Here is a 27,125-nt window from a genome sequence, read left to right on the forward strand (position 1 = left end):
TCCACTCCAATAATTTCTGAAAGGCTGCATGATTCTCTATCCTACTTTAAATTAAATTACATATTGTTAATGTTCATTTTCAAAACTCAGGTTTATATTTTTGTTTATCTGCTAATGCTGCTTACCATAGTATACATACAAAAATTAAGTGGGTCTCAAAAGGTCTTTTGCAGCCCTTCAGGTATTTGTGATGTTATTGTAAGAAAAGGATGAAGAACACTTTGGCAGTTAGCCAGCTAAGAGAATGGTTTAATAATATTTGCTTCCAAATATATTTGTCTTCAGAGCTGATTTTTTAAAAAATATATATACTGCCAGCGACTTAGCAACTTGAACTAAAATTATAGAATATAGTAAGATTATCTTTTTATACAACAGATGCAAGTAAAGCAATACTTACATCATTGTTGTTGTTGTTGGTGGTGGTGGTGGTGCTGATATTATCCTGCCTTTCTCCCAATAATGGGAAACAAGGCACTGAAAACAAGGCATATTAAAAACCAAAGAAATTAAAAACATGTAAAAATTAGAAAAATTAGGAAACATTAAATATATGATTTAAAACCATTGTAAATTAAAATATTAAACATTAAAATATTAAAAATGTGTTTAAAAACTTCAACACAGCATAAACACTGTGTTGGTAGCCTAATCTTCATCAATTTGTAAAGACCTAACGAGACAGAGATATTTTTACCTGCTGCTAGAAGGCAAGCAAGAATGGAGTCATTTTGGGGCCCTTCTACACAGCCATACAACCCAGAATATCAAGACAGATAATTCACAATATCTGCTTTGAACTGGGTTATCTGAATCCACACTGCCATATAACCCAGCTCAAAGCAGATAATTTAGGATTTTATACAGCTACTACCCTGTTTCCCTTAAAATAAGGCATCCCCAGAAAATAAGACCTAGTAGAGGTTTTGCTGAAATGCTAAATATAAGACCTCCCCCGAAAGTAAGACCTAGCAAAGTTTTTGTTTGGAAGCATGCCCGCCGAACAGAACACCAGAGCATGCAGGATCGGTAAATGTACGTACCGTAGAGTGTTGGACATGGAATTAATGGTAGTAACAAGAAATTCTTGATAGGATTCACAGTTTGTCTGGTTATGCTGGTTTGTGGTGACAACTAATGTAAAGTATATAATAAATGTTCATTTTTTTTGTTCAACAATTAATGTGAATTCTTTCCCTGAAAATAAGACCTAGAGCATCTTTGGGAGCAAAAATTAATATTAGACACTGTCTTATTTTTGGGGAAACACGGTAGCTTTGCCCAGCCACGCATTGCTGTGGCTTATGGGAATCATTTGTTGGCCAGGTGGAATAGCAGTGAATAGCCTTGCAGACTCAAAGCCTGGCCGTTTTCTGGAGTAGCTGGAGTAGCACCCTCAATCAAAGAGCCGCTTTGAAGCCTGGCTACTTCCTTTGTAGGGGAATCCTTGTTTGGCCAGCTTGAACTGCACTGAATAGTCTTGCAGCTTAAAAGCCTGGCCGCTTTCTACATAGGGCATCCTTGCTAAGCCAGGTTGAATGGGGCGGAGTAGCCTCGTGGCTTCAGAGCTTGGAGGTTTTCTATCTAGGAGAAATCTTGGTTGGCCAGGTTGAATAGCACTGAATAGCCTTGCTGTTTGCAAGCCTGGCCGCTTTCTATCTTGCAGAATCCTTGGTTGGCCAGTTTGAATAGCAATTAATAGTCTCAGTGTGGCAGGTATGAATGCTGCAATTAGCCACCTTGATTAGCATTTAATGGCCTTGCAGCTTCAAAGCCTGTTTGCTTCCTGCCTCAGAGAATCCTTTGTTGGGAAGTGTTAGCTGGCCCTAATTGTTTCCTTTCTGGAATTCCCAATTTCCCTGCTTTCAGAGTGTTGCTCTTTATTTACTGTCCTGGTTTTAGAGATTATATTGTTCTTTATTATTATACCGCAGTAATTACTTCATATTACAGTAGAGTCTCACTTATCCAACATTCGCTTATCCAATGTTCTGGATTATCCAACGCAGTCAGCCTTTTAGTAGTCAATGTTTTTGTAGTCAATGTTTTCAATACATTGTGATGTTTTGGTGCTAAATTCGTAAATACAGTAATTACTACATAGCATTACCGCACATTGAACTACTTTTTCTGTCAAATTTGTTGTATAACATGATGTTTTGGTGCTTAATTTGTAAAATCATAATGTAATTTGACGTTTAATACACTTTTCCTTAATCCCTTATTATCCAACATATTCACTTATCCAATGTTCTGCCGGGGTATTTATGTTGGATAAGTGAGACTCTACTGTATATTTATAATCTTATATCATCTGTTTAGAACTGGATTATATGAGGCTCCTTCTACACAGCTGTATAAAATGCACACTGAAGTGGATTATATGGCAGTGTGGATTCAAGATAATCCAGTTCAAAGCAGATAATATATTATAAATGGGTAATATAGCTGTGTGGAAGGGCCTTAAGTCTACACTGCCATATAATCCAGTTTAAATCAGATAATCTGTATTTTATAGGCAGTGTGGAAGAGGCGTGATTGAAGCGGCCCTGGCCACCATTAAATGGCTGAGTGGGTTGCTAGGAGACAAAGTGGGTGGAGCTTAGCCTTCTAACTGGCAGCAATGGGAAAAAAAACAATTATTCCTCTCCCTCTAATTAGGACTTTATTTTTCTTGGGTTTTTTTATGTCTAAACACAGCGGGGATGACCATGTCTTTTGTGGCCAAGTTTCGTGGGTTTTGGGTGTGTAGTTTCGCTGTTTACTTTAAGTTAGAAATGGTCAGAACATTTTATATATATAGATGTGGAAGGGGCCTTGTTCTCTTAGGAGGCAGTTCCAAAGACTGGGAGCAGCCACCAAGAAGGCCTTCTCCCTTGTTCCATTGCTAATTGAGAAGGTAGTGAGATCATGAGAAAAGCCTCTCCATTGTGCCTTTACATGTCAAATCCAACACTTTGAATTGTATCCATAATCCAGCCAGCAGACCTGAAACAACTACAAAGTTGTGTGCTCCCTGTAACCAGTTAACAATCTGGCTGCAATTCTTTGTGTCAACAGAAGTTTCTGGGAACCATTCAAAGGTGCTCCTCCATAGAACATAATGCATTAATCCAAGCATGATGTAACCAAGGTATGTACTACTGCAGCAGCGCCTTTCTATGATGCACAGTCCATATCACTGGATTATCCCTCAAATATGTTTATCACAGCACAAGCTAGCCCTGTGTTACTTCTTAGGGCCAGAACTAATTGCAGTCAAATTATGAACAAAGCCTGTATTTATACAGTAGCAAGCTGTAGCCAATTAAATAAAGCCTGTCTCCATGTTTTGCCCTCCATACCATAGTGCTTCTTCATCTGCTAAACACAAACAATGTTCTTTTAAAATGCTGTATTTTAATATCCTAGAGAGGAATCTGCATTTGCAAATATTCCCCACATTTAAGCATTCAAACTGTGCAGTCATTTGCTACAGAACTAAACAAGAAATAGCAGCATCACTACAGAAGAGAAAACAGATTTATGTAGTACAGAATCAAAGCAAGCCTGCTATTTGTTACTCATAGTAATTGCCCCCTGCATGAGTGGCCAGGCTACCGCTCTTCCATCCTCCCTCCCACCCAAACCTGACAGTACTACTGAATAACACATAGAATCATAGAATAATAGAGTTGGAAGAGACCTCATGGGCCATCTAGTCCAACCCCCTGCCAAAAATCAGGAAATCACATTCAAAGCACCCCCAACAGATGGCTTTCCTTTAACACTTAAAGGTCAAGAATAAAAGAAAGTGGCACAGGGAAAATGTAGCTGTGCAATGCCAACAAGATGCCCCATATAACTGAATATTTTAATGCTTTGCAACAGAACAAGGGAAACCCTGGTAGCCACACCAATAATTTACTCTCACCTTTCTTGATGTTAGATACATCTGAGGTATGCAACCAACGCTAGCAAATTTTTTCATCCTTAATTAAAATGGCTGTCTAAAAAACTTTCTACCTTCCTGAACAACCAGTACTCCATTTAGATTTGGAATAGAAATCATATTTTGTTGAATGCCAAGTCCCAGTAGTTCTAGGACCACGTTTCCAACCCTTGACTCAGGAGATGGAGAAAATTGAAGCATTTCGTTGCACTGCCTCAGCCCTTCTGGTATCTTTGAAGGGTCAGCTCCACCACTTGCTGTCATTGCTCTCCACCAAAATTCAACAACTGTAAACTCATGAATGATGCAAGACATTGCAAAAATGTCCTTCGATACCACAGAATGGAAGACAGATAGATTTTGTTTTTAAAAGAAATGAAAATGGTATTTTTAGTGAAATGTTGGTGACACTGTGGCCAATTCATGGGAGATGCATAAAAGGCACTCAAGAACTGTACATGACTCATGGGCTGTATGCTGTCCATCCTGGATTGACACCAATATGTAAAAAGAATTTTTAAAAATAAAGAACTTATATTTAATTGCCATTGCCAATATGGTAAATTCTGTCTTGTTTTAAAATATCTTCTTCCGCATCATTTTTAAAGGAAAGTGGGAAGCAGTATGAGTCATAGTTTCATGAATGAATATTATGCAGTTTGCCAAATCTGTAGGTTCAGTTTATCAACAACCCATGGTTTCATACAACATGAATGGGCCTTCAAGCCTAAGCATTCCTTCCTCCCCCTTCTCCTAGGGCAATTCACTATTTCCTTTTCTGGTTTGAGGCAAAACATAGTCAGCCCTTTGCCTGAAGTTCGGAAATTCTGGTAAACCCACAACCAGAAGAAGAAAGAGTGAACTCACAATGCTTGGGGAAGAAAAACACAATTGGAGACATCATAGATTGGTATTATGCCTGGACTACCCAATGTAATGCTAGAACATCATGTCTATCTTTTTCTTAAGGAAGAAGAACAGTTTCTTGCTTTTCCTGCAGAAAGGCTTCTTATTCCACAGTTTGAAAACTTGCTTTCAAACTGGAGAAGTAACTGCTGATCTGAAAGCTGCCTGGTTCGAATCCCACCCAGGGAGAGCGAAGATGAGCTCCCTCTATCAGCTCCAGCTCCATGCGGGGACATGAGAGAAGCCTCCCACAAGGATGATAAAAACATCAAACATCCGGGCGTCCCCTGGGCAATGTCCTTGCAGATGGCCAATTCTCTCACACCAGAAGTGACTTGCAGTTTCTCAAGTCACTCCTGACACGGAAAAAAAAAAACCCGGAAAAAAACACACACACACACACACACACACACACACACACACACACACAAGATAAAACATGATGTGGATATAATTCCATGGATAGGCTAAACAAGCTTCTATAATTACAAAGCACAAAGCTCTAATTTAGTTGGCCCTGTAACTTGCTTCAGGGTTTTGCAACTGCCACTGAAGCATCTTCTATGTGGGTACCTATCAGACCAGACCAATCTAATTGAATGACTGCTATACTTTTCCATTTCTAGTACTAGGTAGGGAAGAACTTTCTATGTAACTACTATGGATATATATATTTAAATATATTAAGCAATACAGTTAGGATTGTTAGTTAAATATATTAAAAAGAAATGACATTCTTCTTAACAGTGGCTATTTTGTTCAGGAACTATGATAAATCGCCTTAAAATGCGAGAGTAAGAAATCTGTTGTCTTTGCTCATGCTCCTGCACCCTTTTTGATAGACTATGCATGAAGATTAAAGAAATGTTTGGAAACCTTCCAGAATTTTTGGGAGAACATATGTCAAAACACTTCACCTTTTGCAGTTATAGGCAGAGTAGACAAATGTTACTTCAGCTTCCAAATTATCTACTATTACACGTAGGCTGAATGTTAAGTAAAATCCACAGCTAAAGCTTATCTAACAACACATTCCCAGAAAAACAGACACACACAGGCAGGTTCCGTGACCTCAAGTAAAACACCATCAGAGGCAGCCAGTGGTAAAATACAAGGATGAACAATCTCTCCCCCTCCCTCTCTTGGTGGTCATGTAAACACTTGCAGAGTACTTATCAGTCACCTTCACACATTAACAAGACCTACTGTGCAGCTGCGGGGGCAAGGCACCACCAATGAATAATATCAACATACTATTATTTAGTGTATCGAACACTTTTCCACATCAATAGCAATGTGAGAATATATTTGTCCAAATCTCCTCTCTGCTTCTCAAGTGATAATACCGTATGTGCATTTCAGGATTTTATAATTTCTCAAAATAGTACCAAGGATAACTGATGAGGGCCAACTGCCTTGCTAAAGTATGCCCCACTAAAGTATGCTGGAAACACTGGCATTTCTCTACCATGTAAGATACTTTTATACTGAGATACTCCAAACATCACAGTGGTAGACTCATGAGTTGTAACAGCTTCCCAAATATGAAACTTATCTCCCTGAAGTAATGCTGTAATCACCTTATTCCAGCTACATGCTACTCTATATACTCTAAGTCTAAATTTTTGATTTAAAAAACCAACCACAAAAAAATGAAATTGAATCCAGACAAGACAGAGGTATCTTGGTCAGTCGCAAGGCCAAACAGGGTATATAGGGTTACAGCCTGTGTTGGACAGGGTTACACTCCCCCTGAAGGCGCAGGTTCAAGGGTTGATACTTATACCCAGCCTTTCTCACCACCAAAGGGGGACTCAGGGCAGCTTACAAACTATGGCAATAATTCAATGCCAGATTCCGACAATAACAATATCAGTAAAACACAATATTATAAACCTGTGAAAAACATATACATATCAATTAAAATAGTCTTTCAAACGATTAAAACATATCACACATATCAAAAGTATCAGAAGTCTAGCACCAACTGAGCTTTGTAAACATTGAACCAATTGCTTTGCCGTTCTTCCGTCATACTTATGGGTCATATTAATCCTCAAAGGCTTGCTTAAATATCAAGGTCTTAAGGTTCTTCCTAAAACTTAAGAGCGAGGGGGCTATTCTGATGTCAATGGAGAGTTCCACAGCCACGGTGCCGCCATCATGAAGGCCCTGTCTCTTGTCCCCGTCAATTGTGCCTGCGATGGGGGCGGAACCAAGATCAGGGCTCCCCAGAAAATCTTAACAATCGCACCGGATCATAAACAGAGATGCGTTCAGTCATTTAAGCTGGTCTGGAACTGTTTAGAGATTTACAGGCTAAAGCCAGTACTTTGAATTGTGCTCGGAAGCAAATTGGCAGCCAGTGGAGCTGACGTAATAGGGATGTTGTATTTTCACTGTATGTCGCTCTGGTTAACAATCCGGCTACTGCCCATTGGACTACTTGAAGCTTCTGAACAGTCTTCAGAGGCAATCACACGTAGAGTGTGTTGCAGTGGTTTACGCGAGATGTAAGCAGAGTGTGGTCCACCATGGCCATTTTCTGACTTCCCAAAGCACAGGTGCAACTGGTCCACAACTTTTAATTGTGCGAAGGCTCCCCTGGCCACCACTGAAACCAGGGGTTCCAGGCTCAGCGATGAGTCCAGGAAAACTCCCAAGCTGCGAACCTGCACCTTCAGGGGGAGTCTAACCCCTATCCAGCATAGGCTGTAACCCTATATCCTGTTTAGCCTTGCGACTGACCAAGCATACCACTGTCTTGTCTGGATTCAATTTCAATTTGTTCGCCCTCATTCAGACCATCACAGTAGCCAGGCACTGGTTTAGGATCTGAACAGCCTCCTTAGCAAAGGGTGGAAAGGAGTAATAAAGTTGGATGTACAGATGGCATCGAACTCCAAAACTCCGGATGATCTCTCCCAACAGCTTCATGTATTTATTTATTATTTATTTATTTCAATCATTTCTATCCCTCCCTTCTCACCCGAAGGGACTCAGGGTGGCTCACAATCTGGCAAAATTCAATGCCAATATACAATACAAAAAGATAAAACATAAGCAATTAAAACAATTAGGTAATTTAACAAAATACAAGATTCATTTAGAGTGGCAAAAGGCATGAGCTAAGCCCATCCTGGGAGAACTTAAAAGAAGCATCAACTCATCTACTCTATCCACCATGATGCAGATTCTGGGTGGGAAAATGATGGCAGCCTGGATTAGTTGGCTTCTTGAGGCAAAACTAGCGCTTTCCACTCTCTGCGGAAAAATCCTGGCTGTATCTGTCATATCAAAATCCATAATTTAGATCTCAAAACCTGCCCTTGACTTATTTATGTCTTTTCTGAAGAGGTTCACATAAACTAATGCAAACAAACGAAGAGTTCTGTTGTGTCCCTAACAGCTTAGGGTTTTTAATTCACAGAAGACACAAACAATTGGGAAAATGCATGTCCAACAAATTCCACTCTCCAAAAGAAATGAAATGAAATCACTATATTATGAAGGCCTCAATTTCTTTGGGAACCAAAAAGCTTCTTGTGGAGAGGGATTTTAGCTCTTTTATCATTAAGAAAATAAAATTCCTCTAAGAACTAAACTGAATGTGTCAGAAGAACTAAGTAGGAATGACAAAAGAGAATTGCACTGTGAACACTTGGAAGAAAAAGAAACCTATTATTAATTCCCAAAATGTTTAAATCTATAAAACAGTACATTTTGTCCATCTATGTCCCATGAAAAATATTTGGAAACATAATAAAAATCTGTGCATTCTGCAAGCATCCATTCATTCAGGACATTACAGTCATATACATATAAAAATACACACAGATAACTAAACTCTAGAAACAGTACTTGGCATTCTGTTATTTTTCATCATCACAAATTATCGATGTTCTCTACACCACTCCAAAACATTTTGCCGTATATAAATTATAGGCATAACTCCTCCCCCAAAAGAAAATATGTTAGTCAAACAAATAGCTTGATACAACTAAGAGAACATCTACACTACAGAATTAATGCAGTTTGACACCACTTGAACTGCCAAGACTCACTACTATGGAATCATGGATGCTATAGCTTTACAAAGCCATTACCTCTTCTGCGAAAGAGTGCTGGTGCTTCTCCAAACTACAATATTCGTGATTCTATAGTACTGAGCCACTACTGATAAAGTTGTATCAAACTGCATTACTTCCACAGTGTAAATGCACCCATAGATGGTTTAGAATAAAACACACCTAAAGCCCCTTCTAAACAATCGTATAAAATTGAACTGGATTATATGACAGTGTGGACTCAGATAATCCAGTTCAAAGCAGTCATTGTGGAATATCTGCCTTGATATTCTGGGTTATGAGGCTGTGTGGAAGGGTCCAAAGTTCGCAAGACACAGGAGACTGGACAGGAGAAACTCTGCTGAAGTTGTTCCTTTAACCTGCCAAACAAGATTGATATTCTAATATAAATACATCTTAGTAAAATGTTTTGTAGAATTCAAAGACATAGTCATGATAGCCTTGATCAGTATGGAAAGAGTTCTTGTACCACCTTTCAGACTGAGAGAAAGGCTGGCAAAATAAGCTTTTGTCAACTTCATCTAATCTGACATCCAATGAAGTAAGTAGACTGAAGTCTACAAAATCTTTTGTTACTGAGTTTTTCTAGCAATTAGTGTCAAAGGTGCAACAAAATCTCTTTCCTTAACAAAACATGTAAAGGACAAACTTAAAACTACAGTGTCAATATAAAACAACTGCCCCAAACAATATTCCAACTAAATGTCACTTAAAACAGTATTTCCGAAAGGATGCTTGAGAAGGTAAGAAAAAGGACCAAAAGCCCCACTGTTTTCATGACACAGAGGCATACTACATTTTCAAAGAGCGTTTATGTTCTTAACCCTAACCCTAACCCTAACTGTAGTCCTTTCTAGCTTATCTTTTCTTCTACATAAGTTTTTCAGTCCTGCATCTGCCTCAGAAAACACATAAAACAGATACTCAAAGTGAGCTGAACTGTTATGAAACCTAAGAAAACTTCTTCATCACAATGGAAATATAAACACATTAGTTAATTTTCCCAAGACTGATGTCATCAAGACAACTCACATGTTTCCCATCAACTATGATTTTATCAATTAGAAGTTGAAACGCTCTTAAGGAAAAAGATGGTTCTATGCAGCAAGGAGAAGTGGGGTCAGTACCTTTATCTTAAGATATCGGTAAAGAAAACAGAACTATTTGATCGGAAGGCAGAGAAAAGCTTTAAAAAAATGTTTAAAAAACTACTTTAAGATTGCCTTGATCAAATAAATCCTATGTTGATTAGAAATGCAAAGTATATTCCATACTGGTTTTTTTTTAAAAAAATCGTCTTGTATAACCTTCTCCTATGAACCAAAGTGTAATTGTACAACAAATGACAAGTAGGAAAAGTAATTGTTCATAAAATATCTTTTAGTGGAAAAACTTAATTAGTGTACTTAATCAACAAAGTAATTAGTAGAATGGGTAGGTTTGGCTCTCTAACTAGTCATTTTTAAACTAGTCAAAATGAAAACCATATCTGCAAAGGATCCATAAATTTACAGACAACATGGGTGGATGCGGGAATCCCTACATTATGATCCAAAATATATGCAGAGCATAGCTGCCCCGGCCTACACAAAAACAGGAAGAAGGCATCTAAGGCTGCGAGGTCGAAGGAAGCAATCAGCTAAAGATGAGAAATGTGAATTGACTACTGTAAAACAATAAACACAACATTATGTGGATATAAATTTATATGAACATCACTCAACTAATTCAATGATTTTTCGGTGGGGTTTTTTTTTTTTTTACTAGTGTATATACCTAACATTGCCCAGGTTTGTATTTTCTTCATGGTTCTTTCTTTCCTTCTGCGAAGGAAAGAATTACCATAGAATTTCTCTATGTTAATGCTGTGGATGTCTGAGGCTGGATCTACACTGCCCTTTATCCTAGTATCTGATCCCAGGTTATCTGCTTTGAACTGGATGATATGAGTGTGCACTGCCAGATAAACTGGGATAAGTGGATAATCTGGGATCAGATCCTGGGATATAGAGGAGTGTAGACCCGGTCTTAGAGGCTCCCAAAGGCTTTCCACACTGATATCAGTGGGTAGGTCTGAAACTCTCACTCTGAGGCAATGTTTGCTCCATTCCTTTGGCTGTCCTTCTCTTTGTTTCTCTTCTTTCTATTTCTTTCCTCCACACCCCAATACTTTTTTGCCTTGCCTTTCTCGACCTTCTTTCCTTTCCTCCTTTTTCTTCCTTCTTCTTTCCTTTCTGCTTTGTTTCTTTTCTTTCACTCAGCTCTGGGGTTTTAGTTCAAACCCCTCCATTATTTTAAGTTGGATAAGGAAGGTTATGTGTGACATGTTTAATCCAGATCCATCAAGCCATGTATAAACCAACCAACTAACCAAAATACATACATACAAACAAACTTTGACTTTTATATATATAGAAGATTCCAAGGTTAGCCTAAATGAGAGGATAACCCAAACCCTTATGTAGAACCAACATGGCCTGTGGTAAATGAAAAGGTTAATTTTAAAGGTGGTGATACACCAAATGCTAAATCATGTGAATACGTTAAACAACAAGATTCAGAAACGCTCATTTTGCTTCTGACATTCAAAACATGTTGTTTGTATCATAATGCCATTTTAAAAAGTGGGTTGCAAGAGAATTCTTAGCTCCATGTAATATCTGTTCTCTGTGATCAAATATTGATGGTCCACTGACTATTTTTGACTACTGACTACTGATGTCCCACCCCTATTTTTGAGCTGAATTGGAATCTTATTAAGTCAATAAACATCCTGTAGAAATGTGTTGTCGAAGGCTTTCATGGCCGGGATCACAGGGATTGTTGTATGTCTTTCGGGCTGTGTGGCCATGTTCCAGAAGTATTCTCTTCTGACGTTTCGCCCACATCTATGGCAGGCATCCTCAGAGGTTGTGAGGTATGGATAAACTAAGTAAGGAAAGGAAAGAATATATATCTGTGTAGAGTCCAGGGTGTGGCAAGAGTCCTTTGTCACTGGGAAGCCAGCATTAATGTTTCAGTTAATCACCCTAATTAGCATTGGAAATGTTTTGTCTCTTGCTTGGGGGCATCCTTTATTCAATCAAGCCCTCAGAGTGTTGGTTCCCATCTACTGTTTTGATTTTGGAGTTTTGTAATACTGGTAGCCAGATTTTGTTCATTTTCATGGTTTCTTCCTTTCTGTTGAAGTTGTGGATTTCATGCTTGTGGATTTCAATGGCTTCTCTGTGTAGTCTGACATGATAGTTGTTGGAATGGTCCAGCATTTTTGTGTTCTCAAATAATACCCTGTGTCCAGGCTGGTTCGTCAAATGCTCTGCTATGGCTGATTTCTCTGGTTGAATTAGTCTGCAGTGCCTTTCATGTTCTTTGACTCTTGTTTGGGCGCTGCGTTTGGTGGTCCCTATGTATACTTGTCCACAGCTGCATGGTATCCGGTAGACTCCTGCAGAAGAGAGAGGATCCCTCTTGTCCTTCGCTGACCGTAGCATTCTTTATACATATATTCTTTCCTTTCCTTACTTAGTTTATATCCATACCTCACAACCTCTGAGGATGCCTGCCATAGATGTGGGCGAAACGTCAGGAGAGAATACTTCTGGAACATGGCCACACAGCCCGAAAGACATACAACAATCCTGTAGAAACCTTGCTTAGCAACCTATTGATCAAGCCTTCAATAGAGCAAGATTTCTATTAATTAAAAATGTTAGTCCCAAACTACAAAGGTAGCAAGCAAGTTGTGTGGTGCTCTTCAGTGATTTCCAATATTTCTACGTTAATATCAACAAATGAGGTTTACGTACAACTGTGGAAATGTGCAAAATAAGTAGCAGGGGCAATCGCTTTAGTGACTGCTATTTCCTAATAAAGATCACAGCAGTCAGAGGATCAAGGATCATTGAAGGATCATAGTAGTGGGTGCTTTGTAAAGCAAGAAGCTGGGACAGTTGACTAGTCCAGGTTGTGATAAAGAACTCTTGTCTTTCTGAGGCAGGTGTGAATGTTGCAATTTATCACCTTGATTAGCCATTAATGGTCTTGCAGATTCAAAGCCTGGCTGCTTCCTGACTGAGGGAATCCTTTGATGAGAGGTGTTAGCTGGCTCTGATGGTTTCTTGTCTGGAATCCCCATTTTCAGAATGTTGTTCTTTATTTACTGTCCTGATTTTAGAGTTTTTTAATGCTGCTAGCCAGATTTTGTTCATTTTCATGGTTTGCTTCTTTCTGTTGAAACTGTATACATGCTTGTGGATTTCAATTGGTTCTCTGTGTAGTCGGACATCGGTACATTGAAGTCTTTTCCGCTTTATGGCAACCCCATGTTACAAGATTTGTCCAAAGGGGGTTGCCAGAGCCCTCCTCTGAAGCTAGGAAAGTCTGATTTGCTCAAGACCACCCAATGAGTTTCTCTGACTGTACTAGCATTGAACCCAGGTCCTTCTGAGTCCTATTTCAACACTCAAAGCACTACATCACTGCAGGTCAATACAGGCAGTCCCCCAAGTTACAAATAAGGTTCTGTAGGTTTGTTACTAAGTTGAATTAGTATGTAAGTCAGAACAGGTACTTTTAAAAGTGTAACTCCAGCTTCTCTCTATATATAGAAGGAGAGAGGGAGGAGGGAGAGCAAGTGAGCTTTGGATGGCATAGGGAAGGGTTAACACCCCTGTGGTCTTGGTTTTGCTGCCTGTGCCCCTGTTCAGAAGATTTCACCTCACTTTCTGTCCCTGTAATAATTGGATTTTGAAAAAAAAAATAGCTTGTTGTGGAAACAAGGATTGGTGAAAAAGCTTCGGTTTCCCCATGATAACTCTTTCAGGAGTGAATTTCCCTTCCTAGGAGTAGATTTCTCTCATTTTCTGTTGTCTCATATAGTTCTTAATTATGAGTAACTTGTAAATAGGATGTTTGTAACTTGGGGACTGCCTGTACTGACTTACAACTGAAAATTCATTGAGCAGGCCCATTATTTTGAGCAGGGGTCCCCAAACTAAGGCCCGGGGGCCGGATGTGGCCCTCCAAAGTCATTTATCTGGCCCTCGCCCTCAGTTTTAGACTTAGGCTTGCCCAAAATCTGAAATGACTTGAAGGCACACAACAACAACAACAATCTTAATTAACTTGACTATCTCATTGGCCAGAAGCAGGCCCATACTCCCCATTGAAATCCTGATAGGAATTTGGCCCCTCAACAGTCTGAAGGATTGTGGACTGGCCCTCTGCTAAAAAAGTTTGAGGACCCCTGCTTTTGAGACTAGCAATTAGATTTAAGCATATGCAAAGTGTTAACATCTACAAACTTTGGACACCAATTCTTACTGTTGAAACCTGTGCCCACCACTTGGTAGACCTAGTACTCAGACAAAAAGCTGATCTCTCTCACACAGACACTTTTAGTCACACCTCCTTCAGGCAATATAGGTATAATAGCAATGGAATTTCTTCTGCATTTGCATTTGCACAGTATTTTGTAATCCTCACACAGTATGATGGGACATTTTGGTTCCCTGGTGATGTTCCATTCCAAAACTCTCACAAAACTAGATCTATATTGTAGGTATTCTACAATACTGGAATGTAAATGCTGCCCACAAGTTTAAGCCATTAGCCATATACATTTTTTCCTGAAAACCAGTGTGGGCATCTATTGGAGGCTGGGAACCACAATAGGCCCAGGAGATCTTGAAGGATCACAGTCACCCCTCGCACACACAAAAAATAGTATCTAAAGATTTAAACTTTTTTGCCCCTAAAGGCCTCCGAAACAGAGACCAAAAGGCGTTTTCACTTTTGAGGGTCCTGTAGCCATAGAATTTATAAGAGGAATTTTAAGCAATATGAAGTAACCCCAAATTAACTTCCTGCTCATCTCCTGCTTATTAAAAAATGACCCCTGGGGAATGTGGAATGCCTTGAAAACATCCTTAAGAGACTGCATGCAGCCTGCAGCCAGCATTTTACCCACCTTGCTATAAACCAACAGAAAACCACTAGCGGGAAATTGTGATGCTACTGTTACAGAAAATATAAATGGCTGGGACAAAAAATGTCCAAGCTAATTTTTCCAGCAAACCATGATATAGTGAAGGCGATCTGGTTGTCAACTAATTGATCTCATTTAAGGGAATTCAAAATATATTCCAGAAAAGACTGGCATTCATGGGGGTCAGAAAATAAAGCACAATATAAGAAGGGAAAGTTTTATTTTATTTTACTTTAGTTCTACTTGGATGCTTACGTACAGCACAATTAATGAATTCCAGTTTTGATTTATTATCTTCAAGTTACAAGTGCCTCCCGCCCACCGAGCACAAATGAAAGAGACTGAATCGCAGCTTGATATGTTGTGGGGCTAGTGGAGTGGTGGTTTCACTAGAGATGCAGCTTAGAGGTCATCAGGTGGGGCCTCAACTATATGTAATTACTTCATCTTCTCTCTTGCAAGGACTAAGTGGCAGGGTAACAAGAAAGTGAGATATTTTGACATGGCTGGTCTGTCATTCCTCTGCAGAGATTCCCAATGTTTTACGATGTAAAAGATAAAGGGCTGGAAAATGAAGATGATGAAAGGGGTGATGCCTTTCATTATAATTCATATGGTGTTCTCTTTTCTTGTTTTTTAATTACAAAATAAAAATAGCACAATGTAGTGTGAGTCACGCAGTTCCTAATTATGTTACTATTCAAATATTCCAGTGTCATTCGGAGCCACGGGGCAGAAAGGGTACTCTATTTTGCTTTAATCATTTCAGTTTAAAATCTCTGTCATGAACAGAACTACACCATCCAAATTATGAACGCTAACAATGACAACAGCAAATTGTGAAAGAATATTGATATTTCAATAAACTGCTTACAGTAGCAATACAACTGGAGAATAACATGCAATTCAAAACTATCAGTTTTCACTGAAATCTCAGAACTCTTAACACTTGCACTACTAAGCAAAGTACCCGTTAGGCATTCTCCTCCAAACAATTATACAAAGGCCTAAATTGTCAGCAGCCGGGTTACAAAAAGGCTTACCAGAGATCAGAGCCAGAATAGCAATTCTTATATTGTATGTAATTACACACTTCAAGCCTTTTGAATCAGAGGTTTCATATTCTAGACTGAAAATGAAACTTCTGACTGGAAAAGACTGAAGTAGCTATTTGACAGTTTTGTGCATTACTATTAAATCCTCATCTTCTTATCTTGTTTAATAACCAGCCCCTTCTCTCACCGCACATAGGTGTTTTGCTTATCCTCTGTCCTGAAGAAGAGTTCTAAAAAGCCATTTTACTACTCGGTACACATTTTGTTGGTCCTAATATAAGCGTTTACCCACTAAGCTCTTCGGATTTTTTTTCTAAATAGTTCAACACAGATATCTACATTGTTAAAAAGATGAAACACACACACTCAACTATGTAGGTTTGTGAACATATTACATCTTTGGCAGCGGTGTCCTTCATAATGATAACCAATTATCCTAACTGAATTCATTAATAAGAGTGCCATCAGTGTCAAGAGTCAGACGCCAATTAGCGAACAAAAATAGAGTTTATTCAGCAAATAAGCCAAAAAGTAATGTTAACACAGAAAATATAATTCAGCAACACAAGCAGGTAAAAACAAAGCTAAACAAACTTAGTGCAAACTGCACTTTCTGAGTCCAAGCCCTGCCAGCCGGCTCTGTAGTTTTCAAAGGAACAGTTCCCAAAAGAAAACACCAAATTGGTCAGGAAACAAACAAACAAACAAAGAATGCAGTAGACTGCTTCCACAATGTGGATAAAGCCGAAGGCTCCAAAAGGATGGTGAAAAGACGTCGTCCGGGATTCCAAGGTCAGGTCAGGAGATAACAGCGGTGTCCAAAGAGCAAGCCAGGAGTCAAAAGCCGATAGTAGTCATCAATCACAGGGCGAAGGCAGTAGCAAGGTCAAATTCCGGTCCAAGGTCTGAAGAGGGTGCAGTCATCCAAAACAGGTCCACGATAAAACACAGCGAGAGCCAAGCTAGGTGATAACAGCAGTTTCAAATCATAGTCCAAGTCCAGTCTTCATGGAAACACAGAGATCCCAATGGCGCCTCAGCAACACCTTGCCACACGCAAAGTGCAGTGGCCAAACATTCCCATTTTATTCCCCTTCCTCCTGGGTGACCAAACACTCACACCCAAACACCAGGTGTCCCAAATCTACTCAGAGTCTGAACTCCACACAGCTAGAGCTCGTGGATCTGGAGTACCTAGCAATTCGTCGGAGTCCCAATCATCCTGCCCACACTTAGCCCCATGAACACTTAAAGAACCATCCTCCCTTCTCCAAGCATCCCAATTGGGATCAGCTCCTGCAGAAACCCCAGGTTCAGAAGTATCCATAGTCCCCAAATCCCCAGACATCTCCAGTGGCTGTGCCCATTCAGTGCCCGCTTCCCCAGCCACCACCTGTTCCTCAGCATCCATCTCCCCATCTGAATCTTCCTCAGAAGATCCCCCATATAGCTCTCTAAGTCGCTTCCTGCGCAACTCCTCCAGTGAACCCTCATCATGAGGGTTTTTTCTTCCTCTTCGAATTCCATCCCCATCAACCATAATCCCCGAAGGCGCAGTCACAACAATCAGTGTATATGGTGCTTTACTGTGTGCAAGGGGATGGATTGAAGCCTTGAAGGGCTTCCAATCTAAAGCTGAATACAACAAAAATAACAAGAGGAAACAAAGGAAAGTAGGGGAAGCAATATATATGGAAAGAACGTGAAATTGTTTCATTTATATACGCATAACCTCAATTGTAGGCTCAACTACTGCAAGACATATGTTGGAATCACAGACGCCTTAAAGGGCCAGACTTAAAATTGACTTCAAAACAGAGTTTATTGAAACAAAGGTAAAAGGACGCAGGGATACTTAAATGCAGTTCCACTGGTCAAAACTCAAAAACCCAAACCAGACCTGGTCCAAAAGGTAAACAGAAATGTAATCCAGATCAACTGGATGCAAAGAGCAACAAGTCAAACAGAGCGCTCTAAGGCAAAACAAAAAGGCACAGTACACAAATGGTTAACAAAGGGAGTTGCAAGAAGAGAAGTGTCATCAGTCGAAGTCCAAGGTCGAAGCAGGAGGAATCCAAAACAGCATTGCTCCAGTGTCCGCAGAAGCAGCGTCTTTAGCCAAACCGGTTCAGGTCCAAACTGCAGATCCGAGTCCAATGCCGAACATGAAACAGGCAGCAGCAAGACTATGAGAAACTTTCCCAATACACAGCACCCAGCACACGAACGCACATCAACACCTTGCCTTCTGCAAAGACTTTTCATCCCTGAACCCACTTTTATCTATAAATCACCATCAGAAGATGAACTGACCACCGCCCCATCACCATCCCCCGCAGCTGCTCCCAGCTTTTCACGTGAATTCCCTTGATTCTCCCTCCAATTCCTCCACCTCCTGTCAAGACTTCGATCCTCCCAAGAATCAGTTCGATCCCCTGATTGCCAGTCTTCACTCCCAGAGAACCCCATAAAGGTATCACTAGTTGTTGGTGCCTCACAAATAGCTTGCACTTCCCTTATCTTAGTCCAATCCATGGTGTCTCCTTCTTCTCCTTCACTCATTGACCCATCATCCCCAGAGAATCCCTAAAACGACTCTTTATCTGTAGGTGCTGTAAGTATGTCCCGGATCCTCTTTCTCTGCTGCTTATCAACAGATTCCTGCTCCCGAGTAACCCTTTTTCCCCTTCTGGCACCCATACTACTGTTTGTAACGTTACTCACAGGCTCTACTACAACACACAACAGGACACATTCAATGGAACAGCTCCCTCTTTCCAAAACAACAATGAAATAAATGTAGCAAGTATACAAAACACCTAAGGCATATTTATGAGGAAACACCACAAACGCTGCTACATTGGCACAAGAATATTGTAAAGCAGTGCATCAGGTTCTGCCCAAGCACAACAAATCGAACCAATGTAAAATGCACACTAATTGCAATGCCAACAATAAAAGAAAAGTATATATGTCAGCCACAATTTTAGACAAGCCTGTTTTTTGAGATGCTTGTATGGGGGAAAGTGTGTCTTAAAATTGAAGAATTAAAGTAGTTTGTCATTTCATTCCATTTTGCTGAATGGGTATGCCATCAATTCTATAGCCTGCCGCCACACACCAACTATGGTATAAATTAGCCAGAAATACAAGGTATCCTCTGGCTTGTAAGAAATGGCATAGGTCAGGTTTCTTTAAAAAAAATCTAATCAGAATAAGAATCAAGATATAAATGTCAGGTCTTTCCTCTTGCTCCCCCAAGCTGCTAATTTATTTCTAAATCAAGCTGAAAGGGGACATATGGAAGCTTCTGGTTTTCAGATCCTGATCTGAATGCCAGTTTCAAAGCCAGAGGAAGTTGGGAATCCAGTTTTTATACAGGTTGAACATCCCTTAACCACAATTCTGAAATACTGCAAATCCAAAATCGTCCATATGGGTGGCTGAGACAGTGAAATCTTCGCTTTCTGATGGCTCGAGGTACGTAAATGTGATTTCAGGCACATAATTATTAAAAATACTTTGCATATTACGAGACCATGTGTATAAAGTAAAGCGAAACAAAAATGAATTCTGTGTGTGGATTTGGATTCCATCTCTAAGATATCTCAATATGTCTACGGAAGTATTCCCAAATCCAGGAAAAAAATCCTAAATATTGGACTTCTGGTCCCAAGCATTTTGGATCTGGTATGCTCAGCCTATAGCAAAAAACAAAAACAAAAAACAAACAAACGCTAGACACAACGTACCTCCTTGTAGTATTTCTCCAAGTGCTCTTTTTCCAGATGAGCTGACAGGAACTAAATAATAAAGTGACTAGAGGTATATATCACAAATAAATAAGTGGTGCCCATTGGATTGGTTAGAACCACCTGCCTATGCATCACTGTTCTGTTGAAAACAGAGCTACTTCCTCATATCTTTATATATGACTTGGAAAGCTCCAATGAACATTGAGAGGTCAGCAACCATCATGTCTAATCTAATCCTGCCAGTAAACTCTTTGCATGCATGAGAAAGAAATATCAATGCACATCTTCAGATACAAAAACAAATCAAACCCTAGATTAATTGTAATCCCCCTAATATCCAAATTGCTTTCTGTGCACTTACTTCAAATGATAGGAGTGTTCCCAGGTGCAATGGTAAGGTTTTCGCCTGTCCTTGTTGCTGCAGCGCTTTTTACCTGAAGTCTGTGCATTAAAACTCTTTCATTGTGCTCCAGGATGCTGCAATTAAAAACAAAACAGGAAATATTTAGAGGGGAAATGTCACTTCAAGTGGTTGGTGGGGAAAATCCCTGAGCCATCTAATGTGTTGCTGATAACTTTGTGTAACCTGGTTTTGCAAACAGTAAGAAGAATAGGTGGTCATTTTTGTGGGTTGAACTTTTTATTATCACTGTAACCTACACTTTTTAATATATGCTTTTTGATATCTTAGCTGCTAAAGTTCTTTGAAGATGAACTTAAGATCAACTGTGGATTTTACAGAATGTGAAAACAGACACTAGCAATAACCACAGAGAAATCAGGGAAAATAATCGAGATAAGCAAAATGAATGCTGTAGTTATTAGTAAGAAAATCAATTAAGTTAGAATATTTTTGCTGTACAATCAATTGGCAGAGAAAATAATCCTCACCCTCAGTCCTTCAACTGCATTCAACAACTCCTGAAAGACCACTTTAAAAAATAAGTTTAGCATTAACCAAGGCTCTATTTTCTTTACATTGGGAAGGTGAGAAATTGGTTTTTCAAAATTCATGCAGCTGTTTTCTCCTCTGCCAATTTAGAAATTGGGAAAATTTTATTTTGTTTTTAACTTTTTAGTGTAAATGTGACATAGTGGAACTTTTTTAAAAAAAATCATAATCACTATGAGGTTAGAAGTCCAGACTCTATAACAGGCATGGGCAAACTTTGGCCCTCCAGGTGTTTTGGACTCCAACTCTCACAATTCCTAACAGCTGGTAGTCCAAAACACAGGATTAAATAGTTGAAAACAGTTGAAGTCCAAAACACCCGGAAAGCCAAAGATTGCCGATGCCTGCTCTACAATATATGCTCCAACTGGCAGTAGGGAGTGCATCAAGAACTTTATTAGCAGGTAGAGTAGCTGTTATAGGTTAGCCCGAGAGTCACCATTTGTTGGAAATGACTTGATGGTACACAATAACAAGAAGAGCAACTATGGAACTGGTGCAGAGGATATGCCAGCATTGTTATTCACCACAGTTTCCTTATTAAAAGGAGATATGACAATTATGAACTGTGCATTTGTGTTCCCTGAATTACACTTCACAGACTACTGTGACTACATGGAGTGCATGACAATGAGAACTAGTAGTGTGAACTAACCTTTCCTTTAATTACTTGTTATCTAATTTATTGATTAAATGTTATCATCTTTCTGATATAAATAGCACTCATGATATATGTTATATTATATTATTATATTGTTAAGAACAAGATATAATACACTATAATTAAAACATGGGTGAAACATTGCTCTTCCATGAAAACCTATGTCATCATAAACAATGGCATAGAAAAATAACTCATGTAAAACCATGGTTTACTATATTTATTTATAAATATTTTTAAGCAAAGGTAGAATCTATGCACACAGAATCCATACACGGATAGGTTTTATTTATTCCTTTAATCCTGAGTCATATCAAGCAAATTTCAAGGAGGCAGCTGCCTTGAGTCATACTTTTGGGGGAGAGATTTATAGCTGATTTATTTATGATGATGGTGATGGTGATGGTGATGATGATGATGATGATGATGGCCATGTTAGTCTGTTACAGTCTAAGAAGAAAAACAGGAAAATAGAAACCTTTACAGAACTGAGTCTATTAGATGCATTCACCAGATTGGTACTCTGGCTTTTAGGATTGTAAATCTTCTATCTCGAAACAATCTGCAGCCAGACCGTTAATTGGAGCACACAGCTCTACTGGCAGGCGTTCATTTCTGGGCAGAATTCAATGTGCTGATGACAATAATCTATAAAGTCCTAGTTCCAGGTCATACGACTGACTGTATTCTCCCACATGAATTTGCCCGTGTTTTGAGATCTGCTGAGGAGGCCTGCCCTGTCTCCTGACATACTCACAAGTGAATTTGGTGGGAATACAGGAGGAGGCTTTCTCAGTGGTTGGCCCCAGGCTCTAGAATGGCCTGTACAGAGAGTCTAGGCTGGTACCTTCTTACCATCATTCTGAAAATAGGTAAAACACCTTCTATTTTTGCGGGCCTTTGAGAAATGATTTATGTGTAATGGGCTGGATTTTCATATGCTGTTTTAATTTCTTTTAAGTGATTTCTAATTTTATAATGGTTTGATGACTTTTTAACTTTTTGAGCCTGTTGGTTTCTATTATGTTTTTTTAACCTGTTATAACTCATCCCAAACTAGAATTTTTTTTGATATAAATATGATGATGATAGTATCAGAAGTAGAGCTGGGTTTCTCCTGAGCAAGAATGGGTAGTACATACCCTGTTTCCCCGAAAATAAGACATCCCCAGAAAATAAGACCTAGTAGAGGTTTTGCTGAATTGCTAAATATAAGGCCTCCCCCGAAAGTAAGACCTAGCAAAGTTTTTGTTTGGAAGCATGCCTGCCAAACAGAACACCAGAGCATGCAGGATCGGTAAATGTACGTACCATAGAAATACGTACATGGAAATATTGGTAGTAACAAGAAATTCTTGATAGGATTCAGTTTGTCTAGTTATGCTGGTTTGTGATGACAACTACTGTACAGTGTATAATAAATGTTCATTTTTTTGTTCAACAATAAATGTGAATTCTTTTTTATGGAAAAATAAGACATCCCCTGAAAATAAGACCTAGCACATCTTTGGGAGCAAAAATTAATATAAGACACTGTCTTATTTTCGGGGAAACACGGTAAATTGCTTGTCACAATTCCTACATTGCTAAATTGATGTTAACTTTGTGTTTTCTGGAATAGCACCATCATGATACAAAATAAGAACTGACTCCTCCAATGACAGGCACCCAAGTCCATTGCTGAAAATAGGCACAAATCCAAACTGCACAAGTCTTCATGGGGAGTGTTACCAAATCAACAGGTTGATCTGTATAACCTACATAATGTTATACAATAAAACATTGAGTCTTCCAAAGTAACATTTAATTTATGCTATGTTTATAGAATTTTTAGTTTTCTCAAGTTTAGAGTAATCCATATGTTTATAAGAGTTTTTTAATTTACTGATTTTGATAGAATGCTAGTATTTGTTGTGAGTTATTCTGAGCAGGTTTACTGCATAGCAGTGGCATCTAAATAAGACCTGATATACAAAGACCATTTAATGTAGTTTAAAGCTACTTCAACCTGTAGCAGTCAGACATCAAGCTCCCATAAAAGCATACAAAATAAGTGCCTTAATGTGCAGCAATGCTCTGTCGCTTATGCAATCCTGGCCTCAAAGGGGTTCAAGGATTTCATCTGCACAGCGAAAACACTATGTGTTGTCAAAGGCAACACAAAGCACTTTCTTCATTGCTGGTTGAAAACTACATTAAATGGTCAGTTTATATGGGGCATAAGTGAAACAGAACTTCATAAAATAAATCAGTGAATAATATTACAAAGAAAAACAACCTGCTTCTTTTTTAGTTCATTTTGCTTCTTCATGAACATAGTAGAAACCTATCAAACTGCATGTTTGAAGACAATCCATAAACACAAAATGGAAATGCTAGATATAACATATAATCCTAATAAATAGTAGCAGATCACATCACACCTCCTCAAGATGAATTATATTATTCTACATATTCACTTATTCAGATTAAAAGAAAACTTCAGCTGGTTTTTCATAGCTTACATGATCACAGATTTTTTTTTTAACTCAAGGGGTGCTCGTCTGAATTTTTAATCAGGCTCTGAATTCCCAAGTGATAGCAGTAACCAAATACGTCCTTACAAACTTGCCAAGTGCTACTCCAATTTTCTATTTCTGAAGGAAGCAAAACCAAAGTCACAGAATTTTCCAATTGGAATTCCTTGAACCAAGGAAAAAGAGCCAAGTACTAACTGGCTATGGGTATCAACACACAGCTTCCTAAATAAGAGACCAAAAAAATCTGGCTTCTTGTTACATATGAACATTTTATAAATACACTTAATGTATAAAAATTGAAATTAAATGGAACCTTTTTTCGAATGAGAGCACAGATTAGTTGTGTAAATCAACACAGTAATGGATAAATTGATAACAGCTCTTTAGCAACCTAATAAAGCTTGCAAATAGTAAGTTGTATGCAATGATGTAAACATTTAGAGTGCAGATTATTCAAACTCCCTATTTACTCTTTAGTTTACGCTTAAAGTCACTTTATGTTTTCAAGAGGATTTAGAACAGAAATTTGCAAGCTTTATGCCAGTTTGTAAATAAGTTGTTGTTGTTGTTATTGTTATTCCATCTCTTCTAAAGGTTTGAGGAGAAGTACAATATAGTTAAAATAATAAAACCATCTGCCTGCGTTAACACCACAGTCACCTTTTCCTCCCTCACTTTTTTCCATTCTTCATCCAGGATTGGGGGTGAGACATCACTGTCGATTCTTCCTCTGATGACTGAGAATTGTATGCACACTGTTGCACATGCCAATGATGTATGAAGTAGCATAATCTCCCATGCAATGTCTGTTGGGGGGACAGTTATCCACCTGCCTTAGGAAGTAATGTAGCTACCAACATCCCATGTGAAATATGCAGAAGTATGCATATATGTCTTTTGTGGGAAGGGACCCAAGGATAAGGAGTTAATGATATTTTTAAAATTGCAATCCAGCCTAATGTAATCTTTCTTTACTATGCACTACCATAGAAAATCTGCAACACCAATATTGGACCATGGTACATATTGCCATTCATGCACTGCGGTCCAGTATTAGCTGTTACAAGTGGGCTACAAGATCTGTACATTGGGTGTTTTGTAACGTATCAATTTAACTGTGGTTGACAAACCAGTTAAATAAACTTTACAAAAGTGTTTGATTTGTGATTTGCATTTTTTGAAGAACAGTGCTAAAAAACACATATACAAAACAAAGTACTTTGGTTGTTTACAGTACTCCATTTCTCAGTTTTAAAATCCTGACCTCTCTTTAACCTTGAATTTGATTACTCGATCAAAGGCTAAAGCCAAAGACTGAAATAAGTTCAAAGCAAGGAGACACATCAGTTATACTGGAATATTTTTAAAAGAAACACTCTCTTTGAGAGATCTTCAAACAAAAAAGAAGGGAAAGAAGAGAGAATGTTCAGCTTCATAGTTTAGGCATCAATGCTTTGCCTATCTCAGTTGGTACAACAAGTTCTTAATACCATCACATGCAATATCAGCTAGACATGGTTCATAATTTTCAGAAAAAGTATTATTATATTAGGCTGAATCACAATTTTTAAAATATCGTTAACCCCTTATCCTGGGATTCCTGCCCACAAAAGATACTTACACACACACACACACACACACACACACACACACACAAAATGAAAGCTTATTAAGCACTTGACCTAATTGTAAGACTCATAGCTGATGAAAACAGCCTCCCAGTTCATAAATGCAAACTGCCACACCTCTGAACATTTGAAAAATAATGGCCTCCAGAGCTTTCACTGTCCTGAGAGAAACAATGTCACCTAGTCTTTCCACAGAAAGACTACATGGAAAACACTCCATAACTGAAATCAATATGAATATTCAATTGCTGTGTATATAAGAAATTAATTCAAAAGGCTTGCCTGAGGAGGAAACTGCTCTGTCAAATTTGGCTTTATACTCCCCAAGCTAGTTTAAGGTTCAGTGTTCTTCTTCTAACAATGTATTCCATTTAAACTACACGTTGTATCTTGTTATACAAGACCACAGTAGCTCCCAATTACAGCTAGATCTTAGGTTGAAACAGTGTGTGTATATGGAAGAACGTAAGTAAACAATATCCATAATTCAAAGCAATATGTAAGCTCCAGCTCATTAAAGAGGAATCTCAGTCATCTCCATCTTCAACTCTTAACACTTCACTCCTTGTCTCCTAGAAGCAGCTTTTGACATTGTGCTCTCATGCTGAGCTGTTTACATAGTTTGAAAATACAAACTATACCATTAATCCATTTTATGTGATGGGAAACTGGAATTACACGACTTTTCACATTCAAAGAGTACACCTGAGGCAAACCTTTTATTTATTTGATTTATTCTTCACCCTTCCTCACAAGAACCAACGATAGCTAGTGAAAGCTGCAAAAATTAAGAACATAACTTTAAAAGCACAAAAGATTCTCCATATCTACCAGAAAATTCTTTAGAGCAGTGTTTCTCAAACTGTGCTCCTCCAGGTGTTTTGGACTTCAGGTCCCACAATTCCTAACAGCTGGTAAGCTGGCTTAGATTTCTGGGAGCTGAAGTCCAAAACACCTGAAGGAGCAGTTTGAGAAACACTGAATCCTTCAAGAATCCTTCAAACATGTTAAGTCTTGGGACAGCTTGGGGGGAGGAGGGACCATTCTCATTGGTCCCCAGCCCCTGCAAGGGAGATTCATGGTAGTCAACTGAAACTTAATGAAGAAGAGAGCCATCCAAACAGGATGACATCCCCTCATTACAAGATAATTCCCAATACATCTTCCAGTGGACACCCACTGAAGAGAATTAACGACAACATAAAAAAGGTCATACCTCTGTACTGCAGCCAGGCAAGCACTTGACCTAATCACAAGACTCATATGTGCTTGGCCTGAGTGTAGTCCTTCCCACATGGTCTGCTCCAGTATAACTATGATAGGTTGTCAGCAGGTCCATTTTCTCTATGATTTATATGGTGATGATTGAATTTTCACGACATACATTTTCTGTATACAACCCTGACAAAGAGACGGTCTGAGTTTTCAAGCAACTACAGGCTCTTTTTCTTGCATCCTGAGTCATCGGTGATCACTCGTGTCCGGGTATGATTGTCTTCTAATTGTAGTGTCTTGGAGGTGGATCCGTAGGTAACTGTAGAGATCAATTCTTGATCTGCATTTTCTTTCACAGTGAGGACTTTGATTTTCAGGTGGAAGGCGGTCCCAGTCAGGGTTGGCTTGACATACCTTCCTCTTGACATG

At 38.9% G+C, this 27,125-nt stretch overlaps 1 protein-coding gene across 16 annotated transcripts in view; it reads right to left on the minus strand.

The window, feature by feature from the left end:
- Positions 1-27,125, minus strand: part of atxn1 (ataxin 1) — a 346,870-nt gene that overhangs the window by 196,193 nt on the left and 123,552 nt on the right. For 13 of the 16 annotated variants that reach the window (XM_062980695.1, XM_016992935.2, XM_016992934.2 and 10 more), the window contains one exon: positions 20,083-20,198. The exons of 2 other annotated variants lie outside the window; for them this stretch is intronic. The gene's annotated coding sequence lies outside the window, so the exon portion shown is untranslated. One more of the 16 variants, XM_003219791.4, reaches the window with a different exon arrangement.

This window comes from Anolis carolinensis, chromosome 4, assembly GCF_035594765.1.
Source record: "Anolis carolinensis isolate JA03-04 chromosome 4, rAnoCar3.1.pri, whole genome shotgun sequence".
Lineage (NCBI taxonomy): Eukaryota > Metazoa > Chordata > Lepidosauria > Squamata > Dactyloidae > Anolis > Anolis carolinensis.